The sequence below is a fragment of the Bombina bombina genome, chromosome 4 (assembly GCF_027579735.1).
Source record: "Bombina bombina isolate aBomBom1 chromosome 4, aBomBom1.pri, whole genome shotgun sequence".
Lineage (NCBI taxonomy): Eukaryota > Metazoa > Chordata > Amphibia > Anura > Bombinatoridae > Bombina > Bombina bombina.
Window position 1 is genome coordinate 623547818 of NC_069502.1, and position 13330 is coordinate 623561147.

The 13330-nt window shown below is 36.7% G+C and overlaps 1 protein-coding gene across 1 annotated transcript in view; it reads left to right on the forward strand.

Moving 5' to 3' along the window:
- AIG1 (androgen induced 1) overlaps window positions 1-13330 on the forward strand; it is a 717445-nt gene that overhangs the window by 568863 nt on the left and 135252 nt on the right. The window lies entirely within an intron of this gene.

Here is a 13330-nt window from a genome sequence, read left to right on the forward strand (position 1 = left end):
CCAGCGGTTTAGGGGTTAATAGGTTTAGTTTATTAGTTACGATGTGGGGGGCTGGCGGTTTATGGGTTAATAGGTTTATTTATTATTTGCGATGTTGGGGGGCTGGTGGTTTAGGGGTTAATATGTTTATTTAGTGTCGGATGTCGGGGAGCAGCAGATTAGGGGTTAATAACTTTTATTAGTGTCGGCCATGTCATGGAGCGGTGGATTAGGGGTTAATCTGTGAGGCCTAATCAGATGTATTCCAAGTCGATGTCTGTATCATGTTTAGACTTACCCTCTTATCAGTTCCTGTTAGTTTGTGCCGTTCTTGGCTTACAAGTGTCAAAGCAGGAGGAGTTTAGACACTCTGTTCCTTGAGCCCATTCGTAAATACAAAAATGGGGTTAGGAAGGTCCGATTTAAGTGTTGGGATTAGTGCAATATGCTGTGCATCTCGTGATGTAGTAGAAAGCTTCTGCTGTTGAAGCTCTCCTGGTTGATCCCTGTATAAAATCTCGCTTGTGATTGTAGCCTCATTGGTTAAGAGCTTTGTATCTGGAAGCCCAGTGATTAGCGTTGGAGCCATATGTTCTGTAGCAAAGAGCCGCAATATATGATCTGATCGTGGTTTAGCAATTAAAGGGACAGTATACTGTAAAAAATGTTTTTCCTTTAATGTGTTTTCAATTTCTTTTTTTACCAGCTGCAGAGTATAAAATGTATGAGATTTGTGTTTTTAAGACTTATTTGTGTACATTAAGTAGCTGATTTTGTGTTTTGAAGCCACAACCTAATAAAATGGGTTGAGCTTGTAGGTATAATCAGATCTCATTACTTTATCACATTTTGTACACATACACACTTATTTATCTTATATCTGTCCATAAACCAATCACTTATATTTGGAGAGAACAATGAAAAATTAACATGTTATTACCTTATCTCTTCTATAACCCACTGGGAGTGTAATTTCTTCTACTGGCTGTGTTAACACAGCTTGGCCTTGAGGCCAAAAACTTGGGGATACCACAGGCTAAATAAACTATTTCAAATGCAATATAAGGGTAATGGAAATACTTGTTAACAATTTAATACACACCAGCAGGTTAAGTGGATCATTGGGAACAAATTAAAGGTAGAACATTTTTGAGTAAACTGTCCCTTTTAAAGGGGCAGTCTAGTCCAAAATAAACTTTCATGATTCAGATAGAAAATGTAATTTTAAACAATTTTCCAATTTACTTTTATCACCAATTTTGCATTGTTCTCTTGGTATTCATAGTTGAAAGCTAAACCTAGGAGGTTCATATGCTAATTTCTAAGCTCGTGAAGGATGCCTCTTCTCTCAGGGTTTTTCACCACTAGTGGGTGTTAGTTCATGTTAGACATGTGCGGTTCGTTTCGGATTAATTCGGAAATTCGGTAAATTCGGTAAATTCGGAGATTCGGATCGATTCGGATTTCCGAATTAAAATACTTCCGAATCTACCGAATGAATCCGAAATAGCTGCCGTATCTCCGAATAAATCCGAATTAGCTCGGTAAAATTCGGCATTTCCCCATAGGAAACAATGGGAGTTTCGGCTGAAAAAAAAATAACACCGCAGCCCCATTGTTTCCTATGGGGAAACACTAAGTCTGCACCTAACACCCTAACATGTACCCCGAGTCTCTAAACACCCCTAATCTGACACTTATTAACCCCTAATCTGCCGCCCCCGCTATCGCTGACACCTGCATTATTTTATTAACCCCTAATCTGCCGACCGAATATCGCCGCCACCTACATTATAACTATTAACCCCTAATCTGCTGTCCCTAACACCGCCGACCCCTACATTATAGATATTAACCCCTAATCTGCCCCCCCAACGTCGCCGCAATCTAACTACAAGTATTAACCCCTAATCTGCCGACCCGATATCGCCGCCACCTACATTATAACTATTAACCCCTAATCTGCTGTCCCTAACACCGCCGACCCCTACATTATAGTTATTAACCCCTAATCTGCCCCCCCCAACGTCGCCGCAATCTAACTACAAGTTTTAACCCCTAATCTGCCGACCCGATATCGCCGCCTACATTATAGCTATTAACCCCTAATCTGCTGTCCCTAACACCGCCGACCCCTACATTATAGTTATTAACCCCTAATCTGCCCCCCACAACGTCGCCGCAATCTAACTACAAGTATTAACCCCTAATCTGCCGACCGCAAATCGCCGCAACTATAATAAATGTATTAACCCCTAAACCGCCGCACTCCCGCCTCGCAAACACTATAATACATTTTATTAACCCCTAATCTGCCCTCCCTAACATCGCCGCCACCTACCTACAATTATTAACCCCTAATCTCCCGCCCCCAACGTCGCAGCTACTATAATAAGGTTATTAACCCCTAAACCTAAGTCTAACCCTAACACTAACACCCCCTAACTTAAATATAATTTAAATAAAACGAAATAAATTTACTATAGTTAAATAAATGAATCCTATTTAAAACTAAAGACTTACCTGTAAAATAAACCCTAAGATAGCTGCAATATAACTAATAGTTACATTGTAGCTATTTTAGGATTTATTTTTATTTTACAGGCAACTTTGTATTTATTTTAACTAGGTACAATAGTTATTAAATAGGTAATAACTATTTAATAACTACCTAGCTAAAATAAATACAAATTTACCTGTAAAATAAATCCTAACCTAAGTTACAATTACACCTAACACTACACTATCATTAAATTAATTAAATAAATTAATCCTATTTAAAACTAAATACTTACCTGTAAAATAAACCCTAATATAGCTGCAATATAACTAATAGTTACATTGTAGCTATTTTAGGATTTATATTTATTTTACAGGCAACTTTGTATTTATTTTAACTAGGTACAATAGCTATTAAATAGATATTGACTATTTAATAGCTACCTAGTTAAAATAATTACAAAATTACCTGTAAAATAAATCCTAACCTAAGTTACAATAAAACCTAACACTACACTATCATTAAATAAATTAACTACAAGTACCTACAATTATCTACAATTAAATAAACTAAAGTACAAAACCCCCCCACTAAATTACAAAAAATAAAAAACCACTAAATTACAAAAAATAAAAAAATATTACAAGAATTTTAAACTAATTACACCTAATCTAAGCCCCCTAATAAAATAACAAAGCCCCCCAAAATAAAAAAAATGCCCTACCCTATACTAAATTTCAAAAGTTAACAGCTCTATTACCTTACCAGCCCTGAACAGGGCCCTTTGCGGGGCATGCCCCAAAGAAAACAGCTCTTTCTGTAAAAAAAAAACACAATCCCCCCCCCACATTACAACCCACCACCCACATACCCCTACTCTAACCCAAACCCCCCTTAAATAAACCTAACACTACCCCCCTGAAGATCTCCCTACCTTGAGTCATGTTCACCCAGCCGGGCCGAAGTCTTCATCCGATGGGGCAGAAGAGGACATCCAGACCGGCAGAAGTCTTCATCCAAGCGGGGCAAGAAGAGGTCTTCCATCCATCATACAAGTACCAAAATACAAACAAACACTAAATTACCAAAAATAATAAAATATTACAATAATTTTAAACTAATTACACCTAATCTAAGCCCCCTACTAGCTATTAATATAGCTTCAATATAACTAATAGTTACATTGTAGCTATTTTAGGATTTATATGTATTTTACAGGCAACTTTGTATTTATTTTAACTAGGTACAATAGTTATTAAATAGTTAATAACTATTTAATAACTACCTAGCTAAAATAAATACAAATTTACCTGTAAAATAAATCATCACCTAAGTTACAATTACACCTAACACTACACTATCATTAAATTAACTAAATAAATGAATCCTATATAAAACTAAAGACTTACCTGTAAAATAAACCCTAATATAGCTGCAATATAACTAATAGTTACATTGTAGCTATTTTAGCATTTATATTTATTGTACAGGCAACTTTGTATTCATTTTAACTAGGTTCAATAGCTATTAAATAGATATTGACTATTTAATAGCTACCTAGTTAAAATAATTACAAAATTACCTGTAAAATAAATCCTAACCTAAGTTACAATTAAACCTAACACTACACTATCATTAAATAAATTAACTACAAGTACCTACAATTAAATACAATTAAAAAAACTAAACTAAAGTACAAAACCCCCCCCCACTAAATTACAAAAAATAAAAAAAAATTACAAGAATTTTAAACTAATTACACCTAATCTAAGCCCCCTAATAAAATAACAAAGCCCCCCAAAATAAAAAAATGCCCTACCCTATACTAAATTACAAAAGTAATCAGCTCTATTACCTTACCAGCCCTGAACAGGGCCCTTTGCGGGGCATGCCCCAAAGAAAACAGCTCTTTTGCCTGTAAAAAAAAACACAATACCCCCCCCCACATTACAACCCACCACCCACATACCCCTACTCTAACCCAAACCCCCCTTAAATAAACCTAACACTACCCCCCTGAAGATCTCCCTACCTTGAGTCGTGTTCACCCAGCCGGGCCGAAGTCTTCATCCGATGGGGCAGAAGAGGACATCCAGACCGGCAGAAGTCTTCATCCAAGCGGGGCAAGAAGAGGTCTTCCATCCATCAGAAAAGTACAAAAAAACAAACAAACACTAAATTACCAAAAATAATAAAATATTACAATAATTTTAAACTAATTACACCTAATCTAAGCCCCCTACTAGCTATTAATATAGCTACAATATAACTAATAGTTACATTGTAGCTATTTTAGGATTTATATTTATTTTACAGGCAACTTTGTATTTATTTTAATTAGGTACAATAGCTATTAAATAGTTAATAACTATTTAATAACTACCTAGCTAAAATAAATACAAATTTACCTGTAAAATAAACCCTAACCTAAGTTACAATTACACCTAACACTACACTGTCATTAAATTAACTAAATAAATTAATCCTATATAAAACTAAATACTTACCTGTAAAATAAACCCTAATATAGCTACAATATAACTAATAGTTACATTGTAGCTATTTTAGCATTTATATTTATTTTACAGGCAACTTTGTATTTATTTTAACTAGGTACAATAGCTATTAAATAGATATTTACTGTTTAATAGCTACCTAGTTAAAATAATTACAAAATTACCTGTAAAATAAATCCTAACCTAAGTTACTATTAAACCTAACACTACACTATCATTAAATAAATTAACTACAAGTACCTACAATTAAATACAATGAAATAAACTAAACTAAAGTACAAAAAAAACAAACACTAAATTACAAAAAATAAAAAAAATTACAAGAATTTTAAACTAATTACACCTAATCTAAGCCCCCTAATAAAATAACAAAGCCCCCCAAAATAAAAAAATGCCCTACCCTATACTAAATTACAAAAGTAATCAGCTCTATTACCTTACCAGCCCTGAACAGGGCCTTTTGCGGGGCATGCCCCAAAGAAAACAGCTCTTTTGCCTGTAAAAAAAAACACAATACCCCCCCCCACATTACAACCCACCACCCACATACCCCTACTCTAACCCAAACCCCCCTTAAATAAACCTAACACTACCCCCCTGAAGATCTCTCTACCGTGTCTTCACCCAGCGGGCCGAAGTCTTCATCCGATGGGGCAGAAGAGGACATCCAGACCGGCAGAAGTCTTCATCCAAGCGGGGCAAGAAGAGGTCTTCCATCCATCAGAAGTCTTGATCCAGGCGGCATCTTCTCTGTTCATCCATCGGGAGCGGAGCGGCAGCATCCTGAAGACATCCCACGCAGAGCATCCTCTTCTTTCTTGATCCGACGACTAGGTGACTGTACCTTTAAGTGACGTCATCCAAGATGGCATCCCTTGAATTCCGATTGGCTGATAGGATTCTATCAGCCAATCGGAATTAAGGTAGGAAAAATCTGATTGGCTGATTCAATCAGCCAATCAGATTCAAGTTCAATCCGATTGGCTGATGGAATCAGCCAATCAGATTGACCTCGCATTCTATTGGCTGTTCCGATCAGCCAATAGAATGCGAGGTCAATCTGATTGGCTGATTCCATCAGCCAATCGGATTGAACTTGAATCTGATTGGCTGATTGAATCAGCCAATCAGATTTTTCCTACCTTAATTCCGATTGGCTGATAGAATCCTATCAGCCAATCGGAATTCAAGGGACGCCATCTTGGATGATGTCACTTAAAGGTACAGTCACCTAGTCGTCGGATCAAGAAAGAAGAGGATGCTCTGCGTGGGATGTCTTCAGGATGCTGCCGCTCCGCTCCCGATGGATGAACAGAGAAGATGCCGCCTGGATCAAGACTTCTGATGGATGGAAGACCTCTTCTTGCCCCGCTTGGATGAAGACTTCTGCCGGTCTGGATGTCCTCTTCTGCCCCATCGGATGAAGACTTCGGCCCGCTGGGTGAAGACACGGTAGAGAGATCTTCAGGGGGTAGTGTTAGGTTTATTTAAGGGGGGTTTGGGTTAGAGTAGGGGTATGTGGGTGGTGGGTTGTAATGTGGGGGGGGGTATTGTGTTTTTTTTTACAGGCAAAAGAGCTGTTTTCTTTGGGGCATGCCCCGCAAAAGGCCCTGTTCAGGGCTGGTAAGGTAATAGAGCTGATTACTTTTGTAATTTAGTATAGGGTAGGGCATTTTTTTATTTTGGGGGGCTTTGTTATTTTATTAGGGGGCTTAGATTAGGTGTAATTAGTTTAAAATTCTTGTAATTTTTTTTATTTTTTGTAATTTAGTGTTTGTTTTTTTTGTACTTTAGTTTAGTTTATTTCATTGTATTTAATTGTAGGTACTTGTAGTTAATTTATTTAATGATAGTGTAGTGTTAGGTTTAATAGTAACTTAGGTTAGGATTTATTTTACAGGTAATTTTGTAATTATTTTAACTAGGTAGCTATTAAACAGTAAATATCTATTTAATAGCTATTGTACCTAGTTAAAATAAATACAAAGTTGCCTGTAAAATAAATATAAATGCTAAAATAGCTACAATGTAACTATTAGTTATATTGTAGCTATATTAGAGTTTATTTTACAGGTAAGTATTTAGTTTTATATAGGATTAATTTATTTAGTTAATTTAATGACAGTGTAGTGTTAGGTGTAATTGTAACTTAGGTTAGGGTTTATTTTACAGGTAAATTTGTATTTATTTTAGCTAGGTAGTTATTAAATAGTTATTAACTATTTAATAGCTATTGTACCTAGTTAAAATAAATACAAAGTTGCCTGTAAAATAAATATAAATCCTAAAATAGCTACAATGTAACTATTAGTTATATTGTAGCTATATTAATAGCTAGTAGGGGGCTTAGATTAGGTGTAATTAGTTTAAAATTATTGTAATATTTTATTATTCTTGCTAATTTAGTGTTTGTTTGTATTTTGGTACTTGTATGATGGATGGAAGACCTCTTCTTGCCCCGCTTGGATGAAGACTTCTGCTGGTCTGGATGTCCTCTTCTGCCCCATCGGATGAAGACTTCGGCCCGGCTGGGTGAACACGACTCAAGGTAGGGAGATCTTCAGGGGGGTAGTGTTAGGTTTATTTAAGGGGGGTTTGGGTTAGAGTAGGGGTATGTGGGTGGTGGGTTGTAATGTGGGGGGGGGTATTGTGTTTTTTTTTAACAGGCAAAAGAGCTGTTTTCTTTGGGGCATGCCCCGCAAAGGGCCCTGTTCAGGGCTGGTAAGGTAATAGAGCTGATTACTTTTGTAATTTAGTATAGGGTAGGGCATTTTTTTATTTTGGGGGGCTTTGTTATTTTATTAGGGGGCTTAGATTAGGTGTAATTAGTTTAAAATTCTTGTAATTTTTTTTTATTTTTTGTAATTTAGTGGGGGGGTTTTTGTACTTTAGTTTAGTTTTTTTAATTGTATTTAATTGTAGGTACTTGTAGTTAATTTATTTAATGATAGTGTAGTGTTAGGTTTAATTGTAACTTAGGTTAGGATTTATTTTACAGGTAATTTTGTAATTATTTTAACTAGGTAGCTATTAAATAGTCAATATCTATTTAATAGCTATTGAACCTAGTTAAAATAAATACAAAGTTGCCTGTACAATAAATATAAATGCTAAAATAGCTGCAATGTAACTATTAGTTATATTGCAGCTATATTAGGGTTTATTTTACAGGTAAGTCTTTAGTTTTATATAGGATTCATTTATTTAGTTAATTTAATGATAGTGTAGTGTTAGGTGTAATTGTAACTTAGGTGATGATTTATTTTACAGGTAAATTTGTATTTATTTTAGCTAGGTAGTTATTAAATAGTTATTAACTATTTAATAACTATTGTACCTAGTTAAAATAAATACAAAGTTGCCTGTAAAATAAATATAAATCCTAAAATAGCTACAATGTAACTATTAGTTATATTGAAGCTATATTAATAGCTAGTAGGGGGCTTAGATTAGGTGTAATTAGTTTAAAATTATTGTAATATTTTATTATTTTTGGTAATTTAGTGTTTGTTTGTATTTTGGTACTTGTATGATGGATGGAAGACCTCTTCTTGCCCCGCTTGGATGAAGACTTCTGCCGGTCTGGGTGTCCTCTTCTGCCCCATCGGATGAAGACTTCGGCCCGGCTGGGTGAACACGACTCAAGGTAGAGAGATCTTCAGGGGGGTAGTGTTAGGTTTATTTAAGGGGGGTTTGGGTTAGAGTAGGGGTATGTGGGTGGTGGGTTGTAATGTGGGGGGGGGATTGTGTTTTTTTTTTTACAGGCAAAAGAGCTGTTTTCTTTGGGGCATGCCCCGCAAAGGGCCCTGTTCAGGGCTGGTAAGGTAATAGAGCTGATTACTTTTGTAATTTAGTATAGGGTAGGGCATTTTTTTTATTTTGGGGGGCTTTGTTATTTTATTAGGGGGCTTAGATTAGGTGTAATTAGTTTAAAATTCTTGTAATATTTTTTTATTTTTTGTAATTTAGTGTTTTTTTATTTTTTGTAATTTAGTGGGGGGGTTTTGTACTTTAGTTTATTTAATTGTAGATAATTGTAGGTACTTGTAGTTAATTTATTTAATGACAGTGTAATGTTAGGTTTAATTGTAACTTAGGTTAGGATTTATTTTACAGGTAATTTTGTAATTATTTTAACTAGGTAGCTATTAATTAGTCAATAACTATTTAATAGCTTTTGTACCTAGTTAAAATAAATACAAAGTTGCCTGTAAAATAAATATAAATGCTAAAATAGCTACAATGTAACTATTAGTTATATTGCAGCTATATTAGGGTTTATTTTACAGGTAAGTATTTTGTTTTAAATATGATTCATTTATTTAGTTAATTTAATGATAGTGTAGTGTTAGGTGTTAGTGTAACTTAGGTTAGGATTTATTTTACAGGTAAATTTGTAATTATTTTAACTAGGTAGCTATTAAACAGTAAATATCTATTTAATAGCTATTGTACCTAGTTAAAATAAATACAAAGTTGCCTGTAAAATAAAAATAAATCCTAAAATAGCTACAATGTAACTATTAGTTATATTGTAGCTATATTAGGGTTTATTTTACAGGTAAGTCTTTAGTTTTAAATAGGATTCATTTATTTAACTATAGTAAACTTATTTTGTTTTATTTAAATTATATTTAAGTTAGGGGGTGTTAGTGTTAGGGTTAGACTTAGGTTTAGGGGTTAATAACCTTATTATAGTAGCTGCGACGTTGGGGGCGGGAGATTAGGGGTTAATAATTGTAGGTAGGTGGCGGCGATGTTAGGGAGGGCAGATTAGGGGTTAATAAAATGTATTATAGTGTTTGCGAGGCGGGAGTGCGGCGGTTTAGGGGTTAATACATTTATTATAGTGGCGGCGATTTGCGGTCGGTAGATTAGGGGTTAATACTTGTAGTTAGATTGCGGGGACGTTGGGGGGGGCAGATTAGGGGTTAATAACTATAATGTAGGGGTCGGCGGTGTTAGGGACAGCAGATTAGGGGTTAATAGTTATAATGTAGGTGGCGGCGATATCGGGTCGGCAGATTAGGGGTTAATACTTGTAGTTAGATTGCGGCGACGTTGGGGGGAGGCAGATTAGGGGTTAATAACTATAATGTAGGGGTCGGCGGTGTTAGGGACAGCAGATTAGGGGTTAATAGTTATAATGTAGGCGGCGGCGATATCGGGTCGGCAGATTAGGGGTTAATACTTGTAGTTAGATTGCGGCGCCGTTGGGGGGAGGCAGATTAGGGGTTAATAACTATAATGTAGGGGTCGGCGGTGTTAGGGACAGCAGATTAGGGGTTAATAGTTATAATGTAGGCGGCGGCGATATCGGGTCGGCAGATTAGGGGTTAATACTTGTAGTTAGATTGCGGCGACGTTGGGGGAGGCAGATTAGGGGTTAATAACTATAATGTAGGGGTCGGCGGTGTTAGGGACAGCAGATTAGGGGTTAATAGCTATAATGTAGGTTGCGGCGATATCCGATCGGCAGATTAGGGGTTAAATAATGTTATTATAGGGTTTGCGATGTGGGGGGCCTCGGTTTAGTGATTCATAGGTAGTTTATGGGTGTTAGTGACTTAGTGTACTAAATGGGTGTTAGTGTACTAAAAACATACCGAATTTCGGAACGGAATAGAACCGAATTCAGCCGAATCAGAATATATCCGAAACGAATTTATTCAAATTTTGCCGAATCCATCCGAAACGAAATTTGAAAAGTCTGAATCGATCCGAACAGAAAACGAACCGAATTTTTTAGCCGTGCACATGTCTAGTTCATGTGTGTCATATAGATAACACTGTGCTCATGCATGTGGAGTTCAGGTGAGCCAGCTCTGATTGGCTAAAATTGATGTTTGTCAAAAGAACTGAAATAAGGGGGCAGTTTGCAGAGGCTTAGATACAAGGTAATCACAGAGGTAAAAAGTGTATTTATATAACTATTTTGATTGTGCAAAACTAGGGAATGGTTAATAAAGGGATTATCTATCTTTTTAAACAATAACAGTTCTGGTGTAGACTGTCCCTTTAAGTAATTGCATGAGGTTTTCAAACTTCGCATAGTGTTGGTCGAGTCACTGTAAGTGATTCTCGTCCCTCATGTTTGCCATCTTTAACAAAAACTCTGAGGAATCCAATACTCTTGAGACAGGTTTCAAAAGGGATGAGATTACCGTAGGCCAGATTGATTGGAAATGTCGCCCCGTCTATCGTTTGAACCTCAGCTCTGATATCACAAATACAGCTAATAGTATTGCAGTTAGCCCTTCACAAAGTAAAGCAGTGATAAAAAGGTCAGTCTTGATATTATTGCTGTAAGATTTCCTCAATAATCATCGGATTATTGGTGAATCAACTGGAGCTCTTGGAAGTGTGACCACTCAGGATCACTGCATGGACACGCCCCTTGCTCAGCACATTTAAGTGAAATGGGATACTTACTACTTTAAAAAAATCAATAATTTAAAGGGATGCACAATTTTGTAATTTTATTGTCACCCAACCACACTCACAGATGTCCCTTGCAATCGTTGAACATTCAAAGCCTAATAATTTGGTGATTCCACAATAAAATGGACTAAGACACTGTATTCTGATTTCTGAAAATCACCTGTGTTTCAATATATGATAGGCTGCTGAACATATGTCAGTAATAATTCCAGAAAATCTGGCTTTCCTACATTTGGATAAATATATGTAAAAGCCATTTTGAAGGCTTTTCAGACAGCTAAATGGTGGGGAAAAAATAAGCAGCCAATGGAAAAGAAAAATGTAATAATAAAACATTGCATTGTTGTAGTCTACAGTACAGGGAGTGCAGAATTATTAGGCAAATGAGTATTTTGACCACATCATCCTCTTTATGCATGTTGTCTTACTCCAAGCTGTATAGGCTCGAAAGCCTACTACCAATTAAGCATATTAGGTGATGTGCATCTCTGTAATGAGAAGGGGTGTGGTCTAATGACATCAACACCCTATATCAGGTGTGCATAATTATTAGGCAACTTCCTTTCCTTTGGCAAAATGGGTCAAAAGAAGGACTTGACAGGCTCAGAAAAGTCAAAAATAGTGAGATATCTTGCAGAGGGATGCAGCACTCTTAAAATTGCAAAGCTTCTGAAGCGTGATCATCGAACAATCAAGCGTTTCATTCAAAATAGTCAACAGGGTCGCAAGAAGCGTGTGGAAAAACCAAGGCGCAAAATAACTGCCCATGAACTGAGAAAAGTCAAGCGTGCAGCTGCCAAGATGCCACTTGCCACCAGTTTGGCCATATTTCAGAGCTGCAACATCACTGGAGTGCCCAAAAGCACAAGGTGTGCAATACTCAGAGACATGGCCAAGGTAAGAAAGGCTGAAAGACGACCACCACTGAACAAGACACACAAGCTGAAACGTCAAGACTGGGCCAAGAAATATCTCAAGACTGATTTTTCTAAGGTTTTATGGACTGATGAAATGAGAGTGAGTCTTGATGGGCCAGGTGGATGGGCCCGTGGCTGGATTGGTAAAGGGCAGAGAGCTCCAGTCCGACTCAGACGCCAGCAAGGTGGAGGTGGAGTACTGGTCTGGGCTGGTATCATCAAAGATGAGCTTGTGGGGCCTTTTCGGGTTGAGGATGGAGTCAAGCTCAACTCCCAGTCCTACTGCCAGTTTCTGGAAGACACCTTCTTCAAGCAGTGGTACAGGAAGAAGTCTGCATCCTTCAAGAAAAACATGATTTTCATGCAGGACAATGCTCCATCACACGCGTCCAAGTACTCCACAGCATGGCTGGCAAGAAAGGGTATAAAAGAAGAAAATCTAATGACATGACCTCCTTGTTCACCTGATCTGAACCCCATTGAGAACCTGTGGTCCATCATCAAATGTGAGATTTACAAGGTGGGAAAACAGTACACCTCTCTGAACAGTGTCTGGGAGGCTGTGGTTGCTGCTGCACACAATGTTGATGGTGAACAGATCAAAACACTGACAGAATCCATGGATGGCAGGCTTTTGAGTGTCCTTGCAAAGAAAGGTGGCTATATTGGTCACTGATTTGTTTTTGTTTTGTTTTTGAATGTCAGAAATGTATATTTGTGAATGTTGAGATGTTATATTGGTTTCACTGGTAAAAATAAATAATTGAAATGGGTATTTATTTGTTTTTTGTTAAGTTGCCTAATAATTATGCACAGTAATAGTCACCTGCACACACAGATATCCCCCTAAAATAGCTATAACTAAAAACAAACTAAAAACTACTTCCAAAACTATTCAGCTTTGATATTAATTAGTTTTTTGGGTTCATTGAGAACATGGTTGTTGTTCAATAATAAAATTAATCCTCAAAAATACA